This window comes from Sorex araneus, chromosome 5 (genome assembly GCF_027595985.1).
Source record: "Sorex araneus isolate mSorAra2 chromosome 5, mSorAra2.pri, whole genome shotgun sequence".
Classification (NCBI taxonomy): Eukaryota; Metazoa; Chordata; class Mammalia; order Eulipotyphla; family Soricidae; genus Sorex; species Sorex araneus.
Genome location: NC_073306.1, coordinates 18891857 through 18913495, shown reverse-complemented (window position 1 = coordinate 18913495; position 21639 = coordinate 18891857). Strand labels below are relative to the sequence as shown.

Below are 21639 nucleotides of genomic sequence, written 5' to 3'. Positions count from 1 at the left end.
TTCCGCTCAACTTAAGACATAGACATGACTTTTCAGTGCCCCAGACCTGTGGATCCTTCTTAAAAATGGAACCCATAGGGCCTGCAATGGGCTTAAAATGTCACACTGGGTCAAGGGCTCAGCAACCAGATAATGGAGGCCTGTCAAGAGGTTGTGTGTCAACAGACATAGAAAGATCGCACTCATCTGTGGAGTATAAAGTAGCAGAATGGGAGACTAACCCCCAAGAGTATGAGAGATAAGAACCAGGAGGTCTGCCCCACAGCTTGGAAACTGGCCTCACATGCTAGGAGAAAAGGCAGCTGAGACAGAGAAGGGAACACCTAGTAGAGAATGTTGGGAGGACCCACTCAGGTTGAAAGCTGCGTGCTGAAAGTAGACGATAGACTGAACATGCAAACTACAACATCCAACAGGAGAGAGAACAAAAGGGAATGCCCTGCTACAGAGGCAGGGTGGGGTGGTGGGTGTTCGGGTAGGGGTGGTAGGAGGGATACTGGGAACATTGGTGGAGGAGAATGGACACTGGTGGAGGAATGTAAATGAAATGCAAACATGAAAGTTCATAAGTTTGTAACTGTACCTCATGGTGATTCACTAATAAAAATTTTAAAAAAAATAGATGTTGTGTGTCAGAATCCAGACTGTGCTCCCGACTCCTGACCCTTCATTAGATTGAGTGTCCAACTATCCGAGCACAGGAATCCTGCATACAGACCCCCCTTCTCCAGGGAAAACTAGGACAATTCTCAAAAGCAATTCTCAAAACAATTCTTCCTATACTGAGAGCTGCCCTCCCTCACTTCTGCATGTCCAGGGGGCCATTGGGACAGGGAGGTCTTGCCCTGATAGCCTGGCTGGGGAAAGGAAACTTGTCAAGAGCTCTGCTAAGGGCTCTGTGTCAACAACCACAGCTATCGCTTTGAGGCTGATCTGGACAAAGAGCATATAAGGCACCTACTCTTTCAAGAGCTCTCATAGGCCCAACTATCTCTCCTCCCCTCTTGTCCGCCCAAAATTAGACAGGTGGAATATGGTGTAAAATAAAATATCATTTCCTAAAGATAGCATTTACAACAGCAAACATAAAAATATGAGGCACCTGGAAATAAATCTAAAAATATACATCCATTTATGAGGACAATTGCAATCATTACTAAAAAAAATATTGAGTAAGAAGTAAACAATTACAGAGATACTATGCTCATGGGTAGAAGACTTAGTTTCATACTGTTATTGTTCTTCCTGAACTAATCTATTAATCCAATGTTACTCTAATAAAATCTCAAAAGTACTTCTGTGTAGCTTTATATGATGATCTTCAAATGTAAATAAAAGATATCTCTCTGGACTTAATTACTAAAATACTAAAATACAGAAACCCAAAACCGAGAGGCCGCTAAGTGTGGTCACTCGACCTCATACCTCTTCATCCTCAGCAATGAAAAACAAATTATCTAATGCTTCCTTTTCAGCAGGTCTGACTTTAGGGGAGAGACTCTCCAAACAATAACAGTGAGTTTTGTTGAAATATTGAATGCAATCAAAGTGAAAGTAAAGTGAAATTTATTAGTTACACAGGTGGGGGGGGCGAAGGGTGGGGGGTTAGGGGCGTGGGGGGGGTTAGGGGTGTGGGGGTGCGGGGTGGAGCTATACTGGGATTCTTGGTGGTGGAATATGTGCAATGGTGAAGGGATGGGTATTCGAGCATTGTATAACTGAGACTTAAACCTGAAAACTTTGTAACTTTCCACTGGTGACTCAATAAAAAAATTAAAATAAAAAAATGTAAATAAAAGACAAATGGCTGTGAAAATCCAAACATTTCAGAATAAGTTTGGTGGATTTATCTCACCAAACACTGTCATATTATAAAAATTTCCAGTTATTTATTAGTAAAGGAGCATGATTTTGGCAAAAGAGTTGGGAAATACATGCCTAAAAACTATCCCTCAGATGACATTTTCCATAATTTTCTCTTATGGGGAAAAATTAGAATTCCTTCCTCTACTTGCCCACCCCATCCCCTAAGCTATAGAACTTAAATGTGAAAGGCAAACCAATAAAGCTTTTAGCAGATAATAAAGGAGAATATCTTTGTGACATCGGGGTTAAAAAAAGAAAGCTTTCTTAAACTAGACATAAAAAAGTGCTAACCATAAAAGAAAAGATTGATAAATTCAACTACATTAAAATTAAGAAGTTAGATAGCAGAAGGTTGGCAAGACTCCAGCTTCTATGTGGTCTATAAATCCAGTCAGCTTCCCAAAGGAATAAATTAGAGTAACCCTTTTGTATTCACTGGAACTAAGTTCTAACATTGCACACCATAGCTATATCCAGCAGATGGTTCTCTCTGATTCCATCTACCGACTGCTGGACTACCAGCACTTCTGGTTTAACATGAGTCTCTTTGAATGGTTGTGCCCTAACCTTTTTGTTGCTGTGGGCTGGTTTCTGGGTGATACCCAAGTGCACTCAGGGATTATTCCTGACTCTCTCTGAGTGAGTGACTCTGAGTCACTCCTGGCAGTGCTCAAGAAGACCACATGTGGTGGTGGGGCTTGAACCTAGGTCACTACATGCAAGGCAAGCAGTCTTAACCCCTTTACTGTTATCTCCAGCTCTGTGATTGTACTTTCTACAGAGAACGTTGGTGAGCTGCACACAATACTGCTTAGAATAATTGCCCCTGATTCGAGATGGGCAACCCCTGTGCCACAATCAGAATATGCAGGCACCACTGGGCCATCACAAATCATGGCCTTATGCCAAATTTATACTGTTCAGAGTAAGCATACCCAAAGTTGGTTCGCATTCTTCTATCTCCTGGGATTGTTTCTCTGTTAGAGGTGTTTATTTTTAACTCTCTATGATTTATGACACTGTTAATGATACTTTCATGAATACAACATTCCAACGCCACCGCCCCTCCTCCATCAGAGCATCCCTTCCCCCTACCATTGATTCAGGATTTCCCCTCAAGTCCCTCCCATCCCTCTCTTACTCCTCCCCCTACCTTTCCTAGGATTGTAATAGTGTTCCCAATACAACTAGAAGATATCTGTACCAATGAAACTGAAGACCAAAAGTTATGAGATTGACATCTCATTCATGATCAACTTCAAACCCTAGCAGAAACGTTAACCTACAATTTACTAAGAATGAACTGACATCAAGGAGTGCCACCCTCTTCTCAGTGGGCTTGTTAGTTTCCACTTTTTCTCTCCTCTCATTCTTCCTACCAAGCATCCCTCAGCAATATTCTAACAATCTCCCTACACACAGATATGTATACAGTAATATACAAATATAGGCTAAGATAACAAAAAGGGAAAATGTCAACCAATATTGATGTACATGTCCAATGATGGGTGAATGTTTGCAAAAGCTGCCCCTCACAGATACCAAGAGGGATTATTGTTTTGGACTGACAATGCCTAGTGGTAACATTCTGTTGCTGATAGTATCACTGTATTACTGTATCATTGTCATCCCATTGCTCATAGATTTGCTTGAGCAGGCACCAGTAACATCTCCATTGTGAGACTTGTTGGTACTGTTTTTGGCATACCGAATATGCCACAGGTACCTTGCCGGGCTCTGCCGTGTGGGCGAGATACTCTCAGTAGCTTGCCAGGCTCTCTGAGAGGGGCAGAGGAACCGAACTGGGGTTGGCCACGTTCAAGGCAAACACCCTACTTGCTGTGCTATTAGAGACCCCATGTATACAACCTTCAGAAACCTTAAAAGAGTATTTAGTGCATGATACTAAGAAATTAATTGCATTATAATTTACAAATTTCATTTTTGATTGAAAGCCTTTATATTTATCCTTTTCCTATGATGGAAGTGGAGAGCTTACTGAATAAGCCCATTTAATAGAGTGGATTTGGAGAAACGATTATTGTTAATGATTCCAAAAGATGTCAAGAAAACACAGAAATGACTTTCAATGGATGATCATTATTATTCATTTCCAAATTCATATTACAAAAATAAAGAACTGCAACAAAAATGTTTTCAAGATCACTGATCACAAAGAATTCCAACATTGTCTATTGAAAACAATTCATTTACCCCAATCTTTTTATCCACATGAACTTAATGAACCATATGAGTCTACCTAGATTTAATTCAAAACAACAGCAAAAATTTATTGAGTATCTACTACATTCCAAACACTGTTGTTAGGAGAAAATGCCACATTTCCTTCCAAGTAAAAGATCTTATTAATGTCCTTAATTTCAGGAGAGTTCTTGTACAAAACAATTCTTATTATTTCTGGAGTAACAAACTAAGTAATGGGTGAGAATTCAATGGAATTCTTTTTACAATATTGTCCTTCTGAAAAGCATGTTCAAAGAGATTATATGGAATGATAAATACCAAATTTGGGTTGATGTTTGTCTCTGATAAGAGGGGAGCACTATGATCAGGTAGAGGTTATTAAATCGGTTTCAACTGTCATCTGTATAGTTTTATTTCTTAAGCTGAGTGCTATGTACAGTCTTTTATTTGTGTTGCTATTTACACTTTGGGAGAGGGGCAATTCTTATATATGCTACACTGTGTGTAAAATTACACACATTATTTCACAATAAAATTAACTTGTCTTAAAATCTGAGATTACCTACCTAAAAACATTTTCCCCAGTAATTCCACTGAGAAGAGCTCCTTGAGATGGAAGGTTTTACAGTAAATAAGTGCAGCACGTTCTTAATGAGTTAAAAGAGTTTCCCTTGCTGGAAATCTCTGAAGCTTATATATGTCAGCAAATACTGTGCCTTACCAAGAGAAAGAGATAGAAATCAGTATTCTTCCAACATTTTTTAACATAATATTTATTTTCCCTCTGTTCTTTCTTCTGAAATAGTGTACATACAACCATCTCACAGAACAAGGGTTCTCCCTGGAACATAGTTTAGAAAGTGCCCTATAGATTAATTAATGTCACATATTCTACATTACAGCCACACCCAACAACACCATCCCCAAACCAATCATGAATCTTCATATCTAGGGTCTTGTCATCATGTAGTTCTTTCCATCAGGAATGCCATCAATCCTTGAGGAATTCTTGTCCTACCTTCAGCTTTCAAGCTAAAATGTAATCTCTTTTGTGAGGACATCCCCAATCTCTGCCTCCAGGTCTAATTAACCATCAGAAGCTTCTAGCAGCATGTAGGTATGTTCTTAACCACATCTCACCTGTAAGAAATATTTAAACATATGCCTAGATTTCTAGAACTGTACATTTGCATCTTGGGGCTTTTCACAATGCTTCCAATCAAGCCAGCTCCAGGCACTGGCTAGGTGCTCAGTCATCAAGTGCTCATATGTCACAGGGGGCATGTAGGTGTCTATGGCCTGAGCCTGCTTCCTCAACAGTCCATCTACTCTCCGTGCACATTCATAACTTTTCAGTCTTTACCATCAACTGTGACACTAACCAGAATAGAAACAGGTAGACACAGACTGAGATGGAGACCAAACCCATGAAAGACCCAGAAGGAGAAAGAACTTGAGGCTTAACTGTGGAGAGTGAACTGGTGGAACTGAGTCATTGAGGGGCAGAGAGACTGGTCAAGGGAGAGGTAGAATTTGGTGTGCTGCTGGCAGTTGCCGTGCATATGACAAGCCAATGGCCTTGGAGTCAGCCCCACGAGTCTATGAGGGGCTCGGCTCTGCATAATCCCTTAAGCTACACAGCCTGACTTCACCACCACAAAACTTTTAGCATTTCAGCTCTGAGTTCCTCTGCTCAGCAGAATTCTCTTTCCATTTTCCTTTCTGTTTATGAGAGTCCCCCACTGGCATTATAGATTGGCTCTATGTCTGGTTCAAATAAAATAAAATAATAATAATAATAATAATAACAATGATAATAATAAAAGCAAGCTGGCAATTTCTTTCCAACAGAATATGTTGCATATTCCACAAAATAGAAGCAGAGGAATTTCATGATCTCTGAACCAAAACCTTCCGGAGTCTGAGTACTAAATGGAAGAAAACTACAGAGAGCATCTCCCAGGAAAGAAAACCTGCTCCTGTTTTCTTTGACCTCCAGGAAGTTTGCAGGGACTTGACTGACTTACACCTTTTTTTCCATATGGGCTCATCTCTTCATCCACACCTCCTGGACAAAATTCAGTGCTCATTTTCATGGACCTAAGGGTACCTCACAGAGAAGGGGCATTTTTCCCTACTGGATTCCAGGAACTCTTTTGAGACAGAAGTTTCTTGTTAGCAATGAAACAAAGAATTGCCTTTATCAAATGCAAATCTAAGCAGACAAGGAATAGTTCTGTGCTGATTTCTCGAATGCAGAGATTCCCACCTATGTGTTTACTTTCCCCTTTTCAAAAAAAATAATTAAAAATCACTCAGCATCTAGAATTCTATTCTTTAGGCCAACAAACAGAAAACTCTGCCTGCCCTCTCCTCCCTGCCCCCTACCATGGCACCTGAAGCTTCCTTGTACTGAGCCCCTACATCAGCTCAGTGCCCTCCAGGGGGCAGTATGGCCCACTTTGGGAAATGGATGCTTAATCCTTAAAACAATTTCATATGGAAGAGACTCTGATTTTATTTAAAGGAGGAGAGGGGAAAGAACATGGAAGTGCAGAGTAGTCAGATAAGCTGGTCAAGGTCACAAAACTGGCAGAGCTGGGGTGCTGAGATGAGAAGCCAGGAAGCCCCACAAGCCCAGGCTTCCAACCACCTGTGAATTCACCTGTGAATTTTAAAAATCTCTGTTCACCACAGCGGAGAAGCAGCAGCAGAGCCACCCCTGCATACCTAATTCATGACTATTCAATGTGACGTGCCAGCATCAACTCTCATCCATGGCTTCAGAGAAACACCTGTGTGGCATTGTTCCTGTCTACAATGGGAAACAAATTTCTTACTTGCTCCTGCAACTAGCTACTGAAATGGAAACGATGAACTCTTAACTCTTCCATTATTCCCTGTGAAATTGGACAACAAACCCTGGTGAATGGGTGGGATCACCTCATGGCTCAGCGACAGGGGTTAGGACAGATGTAGGAAACCAGAATGCCTGGATTACAAAGGTCAATCCGAGCTCTAGATTGTGCTTGCTGAGCAAACCTGGCAAGGTACCAACACACTCTGCACACAGTCTCCTTTCGTGGGAATGAGAATTTGGGTATCCACTTCCTCGGGTTTAAAATGGAAAGAAATAAACTCAAATGGAATGCTAAAATGGGATGCTGGCTCTTAACTAAGCCCTCTAGAAGGGTAGATGATTTGTATCTTCATTAATAACAGAGGTGACGTCCTGTCAGCAGGTAGCTAGATTGCATCCTGGCCTCACAAACCCACTGACTCTCCTTAACAGAATCCAGAGCTGGTTCCCACTCTCTGGGCATATTGCTGTGTGCCGAAGCACCCAATGGGATGCTTTTCCATCTAAAATTGTTCAAAGACTCCCAGGCAGGTAACAGCGTTCATGTTTGGCAGATGATGAGGCTGAAGTTCTGAAGGTAAAGTGAATAATGCTCAATCTTAGCCCAACAACGAGCATCCTTTGTCACAGTAAGCTCTAAATAACACTGAAAGTTCCAGTCAACAGTCGCTCTCAATGTATGCAGTTGTTTTAAGGGCCATGTATAAGACATGCGCAGTGATTTTCTTGCTTTGTTAGCTTATTAGGGGAGGAGAGAAGGATTAGATCTCTACAAAACCAAAATGTTTGACTTGAATGAATGATCACAGTGAAATGGGGGTTCCACAAGGGCCTTCCTCTCTCTGCCTGCAGCATGGCCCTGGCTATCTGAAACCCACAAATGGAATCTGGAAGATGGGTCTTATAAGCTACCAAACCAAAGTCTCTCTTCCCCTCTCTTTGCACCCTCCTCTCCTGTCCCCCTCCCAATCTCAAGGAGGCAAAGCTGAGTGAGATAACACCCTCCCTGTGGCTGAGAACAGGAACAATGAATGGGGCCACCTCATCTCTGCAGCCCCACACACAATGGTGCCTCAGAAGGAAGCATACTGGGAAACAGCTTGTGAGATGAGCTTCATCAACAATAAGTAAATTTTTATTCAGATTTTATTGTTGAACACAATGAACATGATTAAATGTTTCAGCTCTGCCTATTCAGACCTTAACACAAACCAACATCATCTCCCCCATCAAATAAATAAAGCCCTCCTAAAAATCATCATCCAAATCCGCTTTAGGATGAGATTTAATTGCCAACTTGGTGTGCAGATCTGAATTCCGTTTGACAGCGACAGCCACCACTGTACCCAAGAAGATACGGGAGGAAAAACACGTTTTCACTTCGCACCTCGGCCTCCCCTCTCATCCCCTCGGATCCTCCCAGCTACGCCAAATAGTTACATTGTCAGTCTTTCAAGCCACCGCATTTTGAACTTCCTAAACCTTTAAGAGGGCCGCTGTGTATGGAAAAGAACAATAGCGCTTCAAAAGCCAATTCTGAGAGTTCTTCAATACTCCATTTGAATGCTGGGGTTTCAATCAAGGACATCAGCAGACAATTTCTGATTGCTTAGAAGTTGACTTTTATAACGCTTTGATTAGGTCGCCCTTCTCAATAGGAAATCAAGAAAATCTTTGATCCCTTTCAGATTCCAGAATTGTCACCAAGCCTAGTCAGGACACGGAATGAAAGAGATTGGGGGTGCGCGTGGAGCGATCCTACGCTAGCCAACCCCGCCTCTCTCCCACTCCACCCCCATCTCTCTTGTAGCCTGCGCGATTCAGGGCTCCATCCAGAACCACTCGTCATTGAGATAATAAAAACAATGGGTGCTAATTCAGGGGGTGGGGATGGTTTATAATTTTATGGATTTCCCGAAGCCCTATAATTGGCACATAAATGTACAAACGTGAACCGGATAATTAGGGGGTTCTGAACGTAAGCCACCTTTAATTTATATGATTACTTGCAAACATGGTAAGTGCGATGAAGTGTCAGCGGAAACCCCCACCAGGCCCTTTATTCAAAACCATCAACATTGTGAAAGTACGCGCCACGGGTCTTCGGGAGGGGACCAGGAGGGAGGGAGCCGCGACCAGTGGGGTCCCCCACGGCTGGCTGGGAGCTGCATTGTAGCAGCCGAGTGGCTCGGCGTCCGAGGACTTCTTCGCATGCTGGCGCACCCGCTCGGGCCAGCGGCTCGGCAGTCGCGGGGGTTTCTGCAGGGGCTGCAACCCGGCCGCGCGCCCGCCCGCCCGCCCCCCGGAGCCCCCCGCAGGCGCCGCGACCCCCGCGCGCGGCGCGCACCCGCCCTCGCCGACGCTCGCCCGAGCGCACAGGCGCCCGCGCCGCGGCGCTCTCCGCTCCACCGCCCCGATTCCCTCCGACTTTCCCGGACCGGGCGGAAGTGCCCAGGCAGACCCCCAACAAAGAGGACTTGTGTGCTGCCGTGGGGGGTGGAGAAGAGTTTAGCCCGAGTCCGGCGGACACGGCCCGGCAGGTCCTGAGCGAGCCGCACCGCCGACCGCAGCGTCCGAGCCTCCTGGGCCGCTTCCCCGGGTGCACGCAGGCCCTCACCCCGGTCAAGTTCTACACCCCCACACACACACACAAAAAAGAGGGGTGAGGGCGAGACGGAGAAAAGCCAAGAGGAAAGGAACCCTTTCAAAAGTGCAGAGAAAAGACGCGCCCTCACACCCACAGAGGGTCACGATCACGCGCGGCGGGACCGAGCCGCGGCTGCGGCAACCCGCGTTCTTCGGGAATTGACTTCGTCGCCCCCTTCGACAGCCCCTTTCCGACGCCGAGGGCCCCCGCCCCCACGGCTGCCTCCCGGAGTCCAGGCTGTCTCGGCCGCGGAAACCCTGCCGGGCTCCTGGGGGAGCCGAACCGCAGGAATTTGAAAGTTCCCCCAGCTGGGAGCAAACCAGCATCACCCGCTGCGCGAGCCCGGGCGGGGGAGCTCCGAGCCGGGGAGGCGCCCGGGAGCTGGCCGGGGTGCTGGGGAGTGGAACTGGGGTGGGGGAGAGCGGCAGAGGAGCCAGCTCCAGGAAGACCCCCCCCCAACACCAACACACCAACACACACACACACACACACACACACACACACACACACACACACACACACACACACACACACACAAAAGCGCAAAGATCTGGCTCCGACGGCGTGTGCGATGGGGGGTCGGGTTAGCGGGATGGAGACGGGCTTGGGGTCGGGTCGGCGCAGACCCGCAGCGCTGCCTAGCAGTTGGGGAAAGGAAATCGCGTTCGGTGGAGCAGGAAAAGGGGTACGGCCCGGGAGGTTGGAGATGGAGGGGGTGGGGAGGGGGAGGCAAGGCGGGCGGGGACGGGAGAGGGGCGCTGGAACCCCGGGCAGGTTCGGGAGTGGACCAAGGCAATCTCAAGGATGGAGCTTGAGCTTGCACCGCTGCTCGGGGTTGTGCGGCGGTTCCCGGGGAGGGACGAGTGTCTCCGTGAGCGGGTCTGGAGCGAGGGACGCTCGTGGTCAGAAGTAGTAGGATTGGGGGGGGTGGGGGGGAATCGACCCAAAAGAACCCAGCACACGCCGCCCTTTCCCCCTTCCCCCCCGCCAGCAAGTCGAGACAGCAAGCAGAAAACTGCAGTCCCATCACCGAGAAATCACCCCCCTGGCCCAACTCCCGGCAGGGGCGCCCTAGGAGCTCTCCTGCACGTCCGGGGACTCCCACGGAGCCGCCCGGGCGTCCGCGCCGGACACCACCTGCCTGCACCCAACTCCCGGGCTGCCTCGTGGTCCCCGAGCCCTCGCCGCGCCTCACCTCGGCTCGCCCAGAGCATCCTTCTCTGCTGTCTGACCGCGCAGGCTGCGGCTCCCCATGTCCCGCGGCGGCCGCACTCAGGCGCGCTCTCCAGCCGGGGGAAGCCCCGGCGAGCGCCGCGCTGGGTCCATCCTCCCCGGGAGCCACGGGCCCGCGTCAGAGCAGGGGGAGGAGACCGCCCCACGCGCGGACCCGCCTCCTCCCGCGCCCGCGCCCCCGCCCCGCCGGCCCCCGCACCCGCCGGCGCCCCGCGGCGCGCTCACCTGCTGGTTCCCCCGGCCGCCCGCGGCGCGCCCCTCGCCCGGGCCTCGCCCGGCTCCGCTCGCGCTTCTGGCCCGGTGCGCTCTGCGCCGCCCAAGCGCGCTCCGAGAGCTCAGTGCAGTCGCGGCGGCGACGTGGAGGAGGAAGAGCCCGCGAGCCCGCAAGCGGGGGCGCCGCCGATGGCACTCGCGCCTCCGGAGCCCTGGCGCTCACTCCCCATCCCGGCGCGGAAGGGGGCGAGCCGAGCGGAGAGCTTGGGGTCCCCGCCCCTGCTGCGCCGGCGGGGAGGAGGTGAGGAGGCGAGAATGAAAGCCAGCGGACTCGGGGTTCACGAAGTATCGGGGGTACGCGCCACCGTCACCGTCACCACCCGCAGCTCCTGGCCAGCCTTTTTTTTTTTTTTTCTTTTCCTCCTCTCTGGCGGTCTAAGCTTGGCTTCAAGCCTGTAAATGTGCACCCAGGGCCAAACAGAAAGAGTGCCAGTGCGCAAAAAAAGAAGAAGGGAGGTTCGGCCGGGGCCTATTGCCCCCCACCCCTCCACGCCCCTTTGCAGGAGAGGGCGCTAGTTCCCAGCGGCAGACCCTGATTCTGCAGCGCTGCTCTGCGCTGAGGCTTCCCATGCAAAGTTAGGCGAAGAAAAAGGAGAGAGGTTTGCATATGCCACTTCTGAGTCAGCCTTGCCAAGTGGGGGTGGGGGGGTGGGGGCTCAGACCCCACCCCCTCGGTTAAAATCAGCTTCCGCGTCCCATCGTGCCTCCTCTTAAAATATTCCTTACGCTATTCCTGACAATATTCTGACAATATGCCTTAGGAGACAGTCCCCCTATCAGAACAGGCCAGGGAGCAGAAGGCCTGCCCGGGAAGCAACCCCTGCTAGTCCCAGTTTACAAAGGTCTGGCAAGTCACAGAAAATGCTGTGTCTTGCGTGAGTCTGAAAAACTGTTCAACCCTGAGTCTGAATGCAATTCCGGTGAAGGTCTGTGGTGATGTAATGGGTCTTTAAGCCTGGATGCCAGGGTGTGTGAGACGCAAAGTGTGAAAAATATCTGCCAGGGCAGGACCAGGGGAAGAGCTCCAGTGTCTCTCCCTGTTGGTCTCCCCAGGGTTGGGGGGAGAGGGAATCACGCGGGGTTGGGGAGGTCCTGCCCCGGTGGTGGTGGGGGTGGTGGGGGGGGAGGGGAGAAGGGTTGGTCCTGGGCATTTGCCCAGCCAGGTGGCCCAGGCAATGGGGCAGACGGAGGAGGGAATGAGGGCCAAGACAGTTGATCAGTTGCTGTTTATTCCACTCTTTCCACTCACCTGTTCCAGTCTCTCTGAGCTTCCCATTCTAGTCTCACACTGCCCCTCATTCCCGTCTCCCCCTGTATCTCCTAGCCCCTCATTCCACTATCCCAGCTCTCTGGATTCTCCTTTTCACTAGTCTCTCCCCTTTGTCTTCTTGGGCCCCAGCTATACCCAGTAAAATCAACATAAGAAAGCCCTTCCTGGGCTGGAGCAATAACACAGCAGGTAGGGCGTTTGCCAGGATTAATTCCTGAGTGCAGAGCCAGGAATAACCCCTGTGCATTGCCCGGTGTGACCCAAAAAGCAAAAAAAAAAAAAAAAAAAGAAAAAGAAAAAGAAAAAGAAAGCTCTTCCTGAGGGCCCACTAGGCTCAAAGGAAACACCACCTAGAGGTATTCCAAAGCCCTTCTTGACTGCCAGCAGGCAAAATACCTCTTAAGGTATTTTTCTCCTTCCTCAGTCCAAAAACTCAATCAACATCTAATATACTAGTTATTTTTGTATAGGGCTGGAGCTATAATACAGCGGCAGGGCGTTTGCCTTGCACGGGTTCGATGCCCCTCTCTGAGAGCCCGACAAGCTATTGGGAATATCTTGCCTGCATGGAAGAGCCTGGCAAGCTGCCTGTGACGTATTTCATATGCTAAAAACAGTAACAAGTCTCAAAATGGAGACATTACTGGTGCCCATTTGAGCAAATTGATGAGCAATGGGATGACAGTGACAGTGACAGATTTTTGTATGGACACAGTAAGAGATACACTGAGGCTTGTAGGGCAGCTCTCCTGGGAACATCTTGCCTCAGACTCAGACTGTAGCGCTCAGACCAGATTAATCATTCCTAACCCTAGCAGGGTCTGAATCTAGTTATTACTCTTTGGATCATGACAGCATCTGTCCATGACCAAGCTCTTAACTTATAGTTAAGCACTAGGCACTTTGGCCAGGCCCATCTCGATGCCAGGGTAGCACAGAGCTCACCACTTGCCGAGGGTCCATCCCGTCCCTCATCGGGACCCTGCCTTTGGGGGTGCTAGGAAGTAAGGGCAGCGGAGAACAGATGCCCAGGAGGAAAATATCATGTAGAGTCAAATGACTCCCAGGTTACAAAAGCATAGCATTCACTACTATCTTCCTGTGTCCATACAAAAGGACATTGCTCTGAATAAACTATGCAAAGAACTCAAGGAGAAGAGAAATACAATACTTATAAGTCAACAGAGCAGAAAGAAAGAAGTTACAATTAAGCACAGAGGAATGGGAGCACTCTGATGGGAACAACCCAATAAACCTAAACTACCTGAGGCTCCACTATCCTACAACAAAGTACTGGGCCGCCTCTTTTGGAACAGGACAAGTTAAAGGAAGGCACAGGCAGCTTCCTTGGAAAGTTGCTTTTTAAAAAGTCTCTTTTATGGGACCATACTCCTGTTCTCCAGCTGTGTCATAATAAAGCTAATGTGGCTGATTTGAGCACCCCCTCCCCCCAGTAGCTTCTACCACTCACCCATGAAAATTTAATGAAGCATTTAGGGTTATTACCTCCAAAGTCAATGGGCTAAAAATATTTAGCCTAATGCACTCCTTGTGGAGCCAATAGGTCCAAGACTGGTACATACAAAGTCATGGAGAGACCCTCCCTTTCTCCACAAAATTCACGACCCATTACACTTATTCCGTAATAACAGCTTCTGTACAAATGGAGGCCGAGCAAACGGAGGCTGTCAGGCACCTCCTGAAAAGATAGCAATTTACACAGAGACAAGGAAAATGTGGGAGGTCACTGGCAGGATACAATCTCAGAAGAAGAGTTGATCAGAGGAAACTCCCAGCAAGGTGGGAGGGCAGTGCTCCCCGGGCACTTCTCTTTCTATCTATTCCCCAGTGCCAGCAACAAATCCAAGGGTGGGAACCAGGGGAACTGGCACAGGTCCCTCCTAAGTCTCGTGACTTTTCAAGAGTTCCGGAGCATGGGAGAGTTGCTAGGGAATACTTGTGGTTCGTTTAAGTAGGGTGACCCACACGTTCACAAGGCAACTCTATTAGGATGAATAAAACACTGCAGTTTCCTCATCTATAAAGACAGACCATGGAATTATGAACGTTATATAAACCAGGTGGGACCATGGACAAATCAAGAGACAAGAACAGCAGAGACTGATAAAGCAATAGTGTAGAAAACTGTTGCATTTTGGTTGTATGGGATGCATGTTAAGCCTTAGGAGACTGGAAATTGGCTAACTTTTCATTGACCTATCCAAAACATCCGAACTTTCTGTGTACTTTGAGGATAGCTGTAGCATATTCAAACCATGTCCATACATTTTGACCCTGCAGTTGCAAGTTCACACCTGCCTGCCCTGCTACGTAATTGAAATGAAAGACATTCATGTAAAACTCTGTTCTGTGTTAGCTCAGGCCGAGGCAGAAGCTGGGCAAATCCCCATTAAATGCAAGAGAGGAAGAAGCTGCAGCTGCTCCCAACTCCGAGCTGGGGGAAAGCAGAACACAGAGATTCTAATTACACGCAGAGTGCCCCAAAGGATCAACCTCTTGTTTTCTGAATTAAACTAAACCAAATCTGAAAGGATTTTAAGTTATTATGCTAAACATGTCAAGAGACAGTGCATCCAAAAGTTAGGGTGTTTCCCCCCTCCCCTGTTCTCTTTTAAATAACAATGTCATTTGAATGTAGTGAGGCATAAGCAAAAGTAAGTCCAGATGAGGCTGGGGAGATAGAACAGGGGGAAAGTGCTCACCTTGCTTGAGAGTGACCAGGGTTCAATTCCCATCACTGCCTCTAGTCCCCTAAGCTTCTCTGGAAGTGATTACTGAGCACAGAGCGAGGAGTAAGCCCTAGGCACTGCTGAGTATGGCCAAAACAACAACAAAAATGAAAATGAATAGCATGTTGATCTACCAAAAGGAATATTTTTTGAAATTCATATAACTCATCCGCATTCCCTTAATGCTCAATGCACTCAAATATACTTTATGCAAGTGATGGTTGAGAATGGTCTAGGGTTGAGAGCAAAGTAAAACAGTGTCAGAAATCATTACTCTGGGACTGGAGATATAGTACAGCAGGAAAGGCACTTGTCTTGCAGGTACCTAACCCAGAATTGATCCCTGACACACAAGTGCAGCCAGGAGGGATCCCTGATCACAGAACCAAGAATAACCCCTGAGTACTGCCAGTCAGTGTGACCGCCCCCCAAATGATTAATCCAATTATCAATAACTACTCTTTAAAAGAAAGGAATGCAAAGTAGCCCCTTTTCTATATTCCACAATTTAAAATATATATTTTAAATTAGGTTTATCCCTAAAATTATTTCCAATAACTCTCATTTAATGGAGTTTAGTAAGATGAATTTATGCTATAAATTCTAGAGTTTGTTACACAAATTATTATATAGCCACTCTTTATTAAGTATATTATAAGAATTTATATATATATGTGTATATATATAAAGAAATGGAGCGATAGCACAGCAAGTAGGGCATTTGCCTTGCATGCAGCCGACCCGGGTTCGATTCCTCCACCCCTCTCAGAGAGCCCAGCCAGCTATAGAGATTATCCCGCCCGCACAAGAGAGCCTGGCAAGCTACCCATGGCATTTTCAATATGCCAAAAACAGTAACAACAAGTCTCACAATGGAGACGTTACTGGTGCCCGCTGGAGCAAACTGATGAACAATGGTATGACAGTGCTTATAAGAATGTGCCAATATTTCTATACTGATTAAGCTCAAATTAATAAAAATATTTGTAATACTCAGTAGGAGCAATTCTATCCAGCTTATTACAGATGCCATGTGTTCATATGTATTAACTGATAGAAAGCACAACATTTGGAACGTTAATACCAAAAGTACAGAAGTCTCATTCATGTTCATTCATTCAGAATTCAGATTCTATTCACTCAAAAATGTTTATTGATAGTTGTCTCTATAGTAAGTGCAAACATTTAGCCGCTGCAGAGAATGAAAACCAAAAGCAAAAGCAAAACAACAAAAACATGATCACCAACCACAGGGAGAAAAGACATCATCACATTGCAGCATGATAAAGGGTATGGTGGTGCAAAGTACAGGGTCTTAGGGGAGCATCCAAGGAGACACTTCACCCAGAGAAGATGTTAAGACTCCATGAAGGAACTAATAGCTTAACATATAACTGAGTAACCAGATGAACCCAGGAAGGGTATTTCAGGCAAAGAAAGATAGAAAGTTCAATGGCATATATATAAGACATTCTGCTACTCCTAACTGCCCTTGGCCCCAGAGAAGCAACATGAACAACTAGCAAATGGTCTGGTTTATCATGTTTGGGACTTTGAAATTTAGCACAGAAGCAAGGGAATCCAACCCACCTATTCTTTCATAGTAAAGACAACCCTTACATTAACTGCAAATCAGATATTTTTCTTAAATACCTTGGACACAAGTCAGGTCTCAAACTGTTGGTCACAGGCAATGAAAAAAAAATTTAAGTGGTTTCAACAAAGCAGAAAGTCCTTTCTTTCATGATGCTAGTCTTGTTTGATTCCAGGGAAAGGTGGTATGGCAGAATTACTAAACTTGACTCTGGTTTACAGCTGCTATAAATAGCACCCCTTTTATTTTTTCAAGAAGGGATAGAGAAGAGCAGAAACACTGCAAGTGTATTTATGGCAGCAATCTGCTCTTTTTAGCTAAATGCACAGTAGAAACAAAGTGGAAAGCTAAAGTGATTGTCAAAGGGCTCTTAAGTTCCTATACAAACCCCCCATTTTTCCATGCGTAAATGGAGCATATGGTGATGCTAGTGCTTGTAAATAAGAGTATACTAAGAGCTATCAGAAAAATGCTAGAGCTTCTGGGGTTTAGGGAGAGTTCAATACAGAAGAATCAGTATCCTGTACTCTATACTGTCCTGCATTTTGTGGCTACTTTGTTCCAGGTTTGTTAGATGTTTGCTTGCCTTTCAGAAGTCATTCCTCCTTCTTCTGTAAACAATGCCCAGTCTCATTTAAGGAATCATTCCTCCATCAGATAATACTTTTGTATTAGTTGTAGGAGAGCTTCCTCTACCTCAGACATCAGGAATAAATAGTTGCAAGACATTGCTCGACCTCAATTTGGGAATGGTCAAATGACCTGCAGACTTCTGAGAGAAAAACTAAGAAAATGCTTTCTCTTTACCACTGGACCAGAAATTGGAAAGATTCTAACCTAGTTGCTGCAGGAATCCATCACGTAAGAAAAACTTTTAGCAACAGAAAGTAACAGAGATAAAAACAGGACAAAGAGATAGAAAATAGAGATTTTGGAGGATGCTATTGGAGAGATTGGTCTTAACTATACTTAAGTCAACCAAAATACCCTGACCCAGACTATTCCATCATATTGCCAAAATATTGTCTCAATTGCTTAAGATAGTTGAGGTTTTTTTTCACTCTTAACCAAAAGTGATTTTAATATAAAAAGTATTGCATCATGCATTTTCTATGCGGTATGCAGTTGAATACTTAACCATTCCCATTCCCCCCAAATAAAAGTTGTTTATGGCTATTCTAAGAACATGAATATTTTACTAAAGGTTAGAATAGCACTCAGAGAGGTTTAATATTTTATCCAAATTTATACAACTAGTTCAAAAGTGAAAAGTCTAAATGCCACTTTCAACAGTTTAGCACAACATACTTAGGAATATTAAATAAATTCTTGGAAATATTGTGCATAGTTTCTTCACCAAAACTTCTGAAATGTTGATGAAACAATTTTAAAAGACTCACACATATCAAGAGGTATACCATATTCATGGTTTGTAAAACAGTGTTTATGTTGTTTCTCCCTCAAATGAGCTATCCAGTACCATTACACTAGAAATCCCAGTTTATGGTTCAAGAAATTTGACCAGTCAATTCTAAAGTGCATGTAGGAATAATAAGTGACTTAGGATAGTTAAATTATCCTGGGAAAGATCAAAATTCGAAAACATATCCTAAGTTCAACATTTGTAATAAAGGTACAATCGTCAACATAGTGTAGCAATGCTGTTAAAGATATAAAAATTGATCAATGAAACTTATACACAAGCAATTGCACTTTTAAAAAGGTGTCAATCCTGTTCACTGAGATACACGTACTTATAAATACATTTTGTTCAGCCCCTTCCTCATACCTTATATTAAGCAAAACGTAATCACAAAAATGGAAAAAAATTAGAGGCAAAATCTAGAGATTATCAGTATCTTCATGATTTGGGGGTATAGACGTATTTATTTTTTTAAATTTATTTATTTTTATTTAATCACCATGTGGAAAGTTACAAAGCTTTCAGTCTTAAGTCTCAGTTACACAATACTCAAACGCCCATCCCTTCACCAGTGCACATAGCTCACCACCATAGACATATTTCTTAAAGAGGACACAAGGTCAACAAATTATAGAAGAAAAGTAATAAATTAGACTATCAAATATTAAAATGTAGGGTGGTCAAAATACAGCTTTAAGAAAATCAGTGATATGCTGGAGAAATTGTAAGTGATTAAGGCACTCTCCTTGCATCAAGCCAACCTGGGTTTGATCCCCAGCATTGCATATGGTCTCTGAGCATCACCAGAAGTGATCCCTAGCATAAATTCTGTAGTAAGTAAACACAAGTGGTGTGCCCAGGAACCAAAAAGAAAATCAATAATTAACTCCAAACTGGAGAAAAAGTTAATGAGACACATTTTTCTTGAGTTTTTTTTCAGTTACCATGAATTACAGTTACAAAGGTATTCATGATTGAGTTTCAGGCATACAAAGTTCCAACACCAATCCTTTCACCAGTGTCCACGTTCCTCCACCCACCAATGTCCCTAATATTCCTCCTGCCCCTCAGCCTTCTCTATGGCAGGCACTTTTTTCTTTTATTTTTTCCCTCCCTCCCTCTCTTTTAAGTACTGTTGTTTATAATACTGATCAGAAACCATGCATGTCACTTTACCTGCTTTCAGCACCCAGTTCTCTTCCAGAGTGACTACTTCCCTCTATCATTGTCATAGTGGTCCGTTTCCTGACCTTCCCGCCTGCCTCTTGTCCCGCAACCCCACCCCACAAAGACTAGTTTCCTTCTAAAGTCCAATTTTCCTGCTCTTCCAATTATTACCTTTGAGCTTTTAGTTATTTCACAACTATGTTTCTATATATCCCGCATAAAAAAAAACAGGTTCTTAATAAAAGACTTGAATGCAGAAAATATAAATATTTCAACGAATTCATAATCCCCCCAAGCCCATCAACTACATTGGACAGAACACTTTGAATACCATACAAAAGAAAAAGTTGTATGAATGACTACATTAAAAGGTGCTAAATGTTACTGATCATAAGAATTTGCAGATGAAGTCATAAAACCCACTAACTTGTTACAAATTGAGAACCTGACATTGAATATTGATAAAAATATAGAACTCTGATACATTGTTAGTGAAAATATTATGAGTGTATATATATGTACACATTTTATATATATAATTTTTTTTTTAAAAACTAGCACTTTCTTACCGGGGGACTAAAGTGATAGCACAGCGGGTAGGACCTTTGCCTTGCATATGGCCGACCAGGTTCGATTCCTCTGTCCCTCCCAGAGAGCCCAGCAAGTTATTAAGAGTATCCTGCTGCATGGCAGATCCTGGCAAGCTCCCCATGGCATATTCGATATGCCAAAAACAGTACCAACAAGTCTCACAATGGAGATGTTACTGGTGCCTGCTCAAGCAAATGGGATGACAGTGACAGTGACAGCACTTTCTTAGTAAGTTTAAAATACAGCTAGTTTAAAGATTGCACTCATCTAGGGTATATAGAATGGCAGAGTGGGAGACTAACACCCAAGAATTGTAGAAATAAGTACTAGGAGGTTGACTCCATGGCTTGGAGGCTGGCCTCACATTCTGGGGAAAGGGCAACTCAGAGAAGGGATCACCAACTATAATGTAGTCGAAGGCCATGTGGGGGAAGGGAGTTGCGGGCTGAATGAGGGCTAGAGACTGAGCACAGCCGCCACTCAACACCTTTATTGCAAACCACAACAGCTAATTAGAGAGAGAGAACAGAAAGGAATGCCCTGCCACAGTGGCAGGGCGGGGTGGGGGGAGATGGGATCGGGGAGGGTGGGAGGGATGCTGGGTTTACTGGTGGTGGAGAATGGGCACTGGTGAAGGGATGGGTTCCCGAACTTTGTATGAGGGAAGCATAAGCACAAAAGTGTATAAATCTGTAAATGTGCCCTCATGGTGATTCACGAATTAAAAATAAATAAATTAATTTAAAAAATAAATAAAATACAGCTAGTTTATGGGTACCTGTGGGTAGTCCAATGCTAGGTATTTATACAGAAAAAAACAAAACATATGCACACACATGCACAGAAACACAGAATCCAGAATGTTTATAGAAGTTATAATAGGTTAAGCTGGAAAGAACACAATTGTCTTTCTATAATGGAAAAGATAAATTAAATGTGGAATATTTTATTCATTTATACTACTAAATAAATAAGGAGATATCTCCCTCCCTCTCTTTCTTTCTTTCTTTCTTTCTTTCTTTCTTTCTTTCTTTCTTTCTTTCTTTCTTTCTTTCTTTCTTTCTTTCTCTCTCTTTCTTTCTTTCTTTCTTTCTTTCTTTCTTTCTTTCTTTCTTTCTTTCTTTCTTTCTCTCTCTCTCTCTCTCTCTTTCTTTCTTTCTTTCTTCTTTCTTTCTTTCTTTCTTCTTCTTTCTTCTTTCTTTCTTTCTTCTTTCTTTCTTTCTTTCTTGTCTTTCTTCTTTCTTCTCTTTCCTCTCTCTCTCTCTCTCTTTCTTTCCTTTCTTTCTTTCTTTCTTTCTTTCCTTTTTCTTCTCTTTCTTTCTCTTTCTTCCTTTCTTTCATCTCTTTTTCATTCTTTCTTTCCTTCCTTTTCTTGTCTTTCTCTTCCTTTCTTTCTTTTTCTTTCTTTCTTTCTTTCTTTCTTTCTTTCTTTCTTTCTTTCTTTCTTTCTTTCTTTCTTTCTTCTTTTGATTTTTGGGTCACACCTGGCAATGCTCAGGGGTTACTCCTGGCTCTGTACTCAGGAATTATTCCTGGCATGCTCTGGGACATATAGGATGCTGGGAATCGAACCCGGGTTGGCATGTGCAAAGCAAACGCCATACCTGCTGTGCTATTGCTCCATCTCCAAGGAGATATATTTCTGATATATGTACCAACATGGATATAAACTGAAAACATATAAAAGAAAAAAGAACCCAACTCATTAAAGGACATGACTATGATGTCATTTATATTAAAAAGTAGATAAAATAAACCTG

At 44.7% G+C, this 21639-nt stretch overlaps 1 protein-coding gene across 5 annotated transcripts in view; it reads right to left on the bottom strand.

Annotated features, from left to right (window-relative positions):
* DAB1 (DAB adaptor protein 1) overlaps positions 1-21639 on the bottom strand; it is a 1237060-nt gene that overhangs the window by 408403 nt on the left and 807018 nt on the right. For 2 of the 5 annotated variants that reach the window (XM_004607104.2, XM_055138601.1), the window contains exon 1: positions 10774-10923. The exons of 2 other annotated variants lie outside the window; for them this stretch is intronic. The gene's annotated coding sequence lies outside the window, so the exon portion shown is untranslated. Of the gene's footprint in view, positions 1-10773; positions 10924-11036; positions 11164-21639 lie in introns of those variants that run through there. One more of the 5 variants, XM_055138599.1, reaches the window with a different exon arrangement.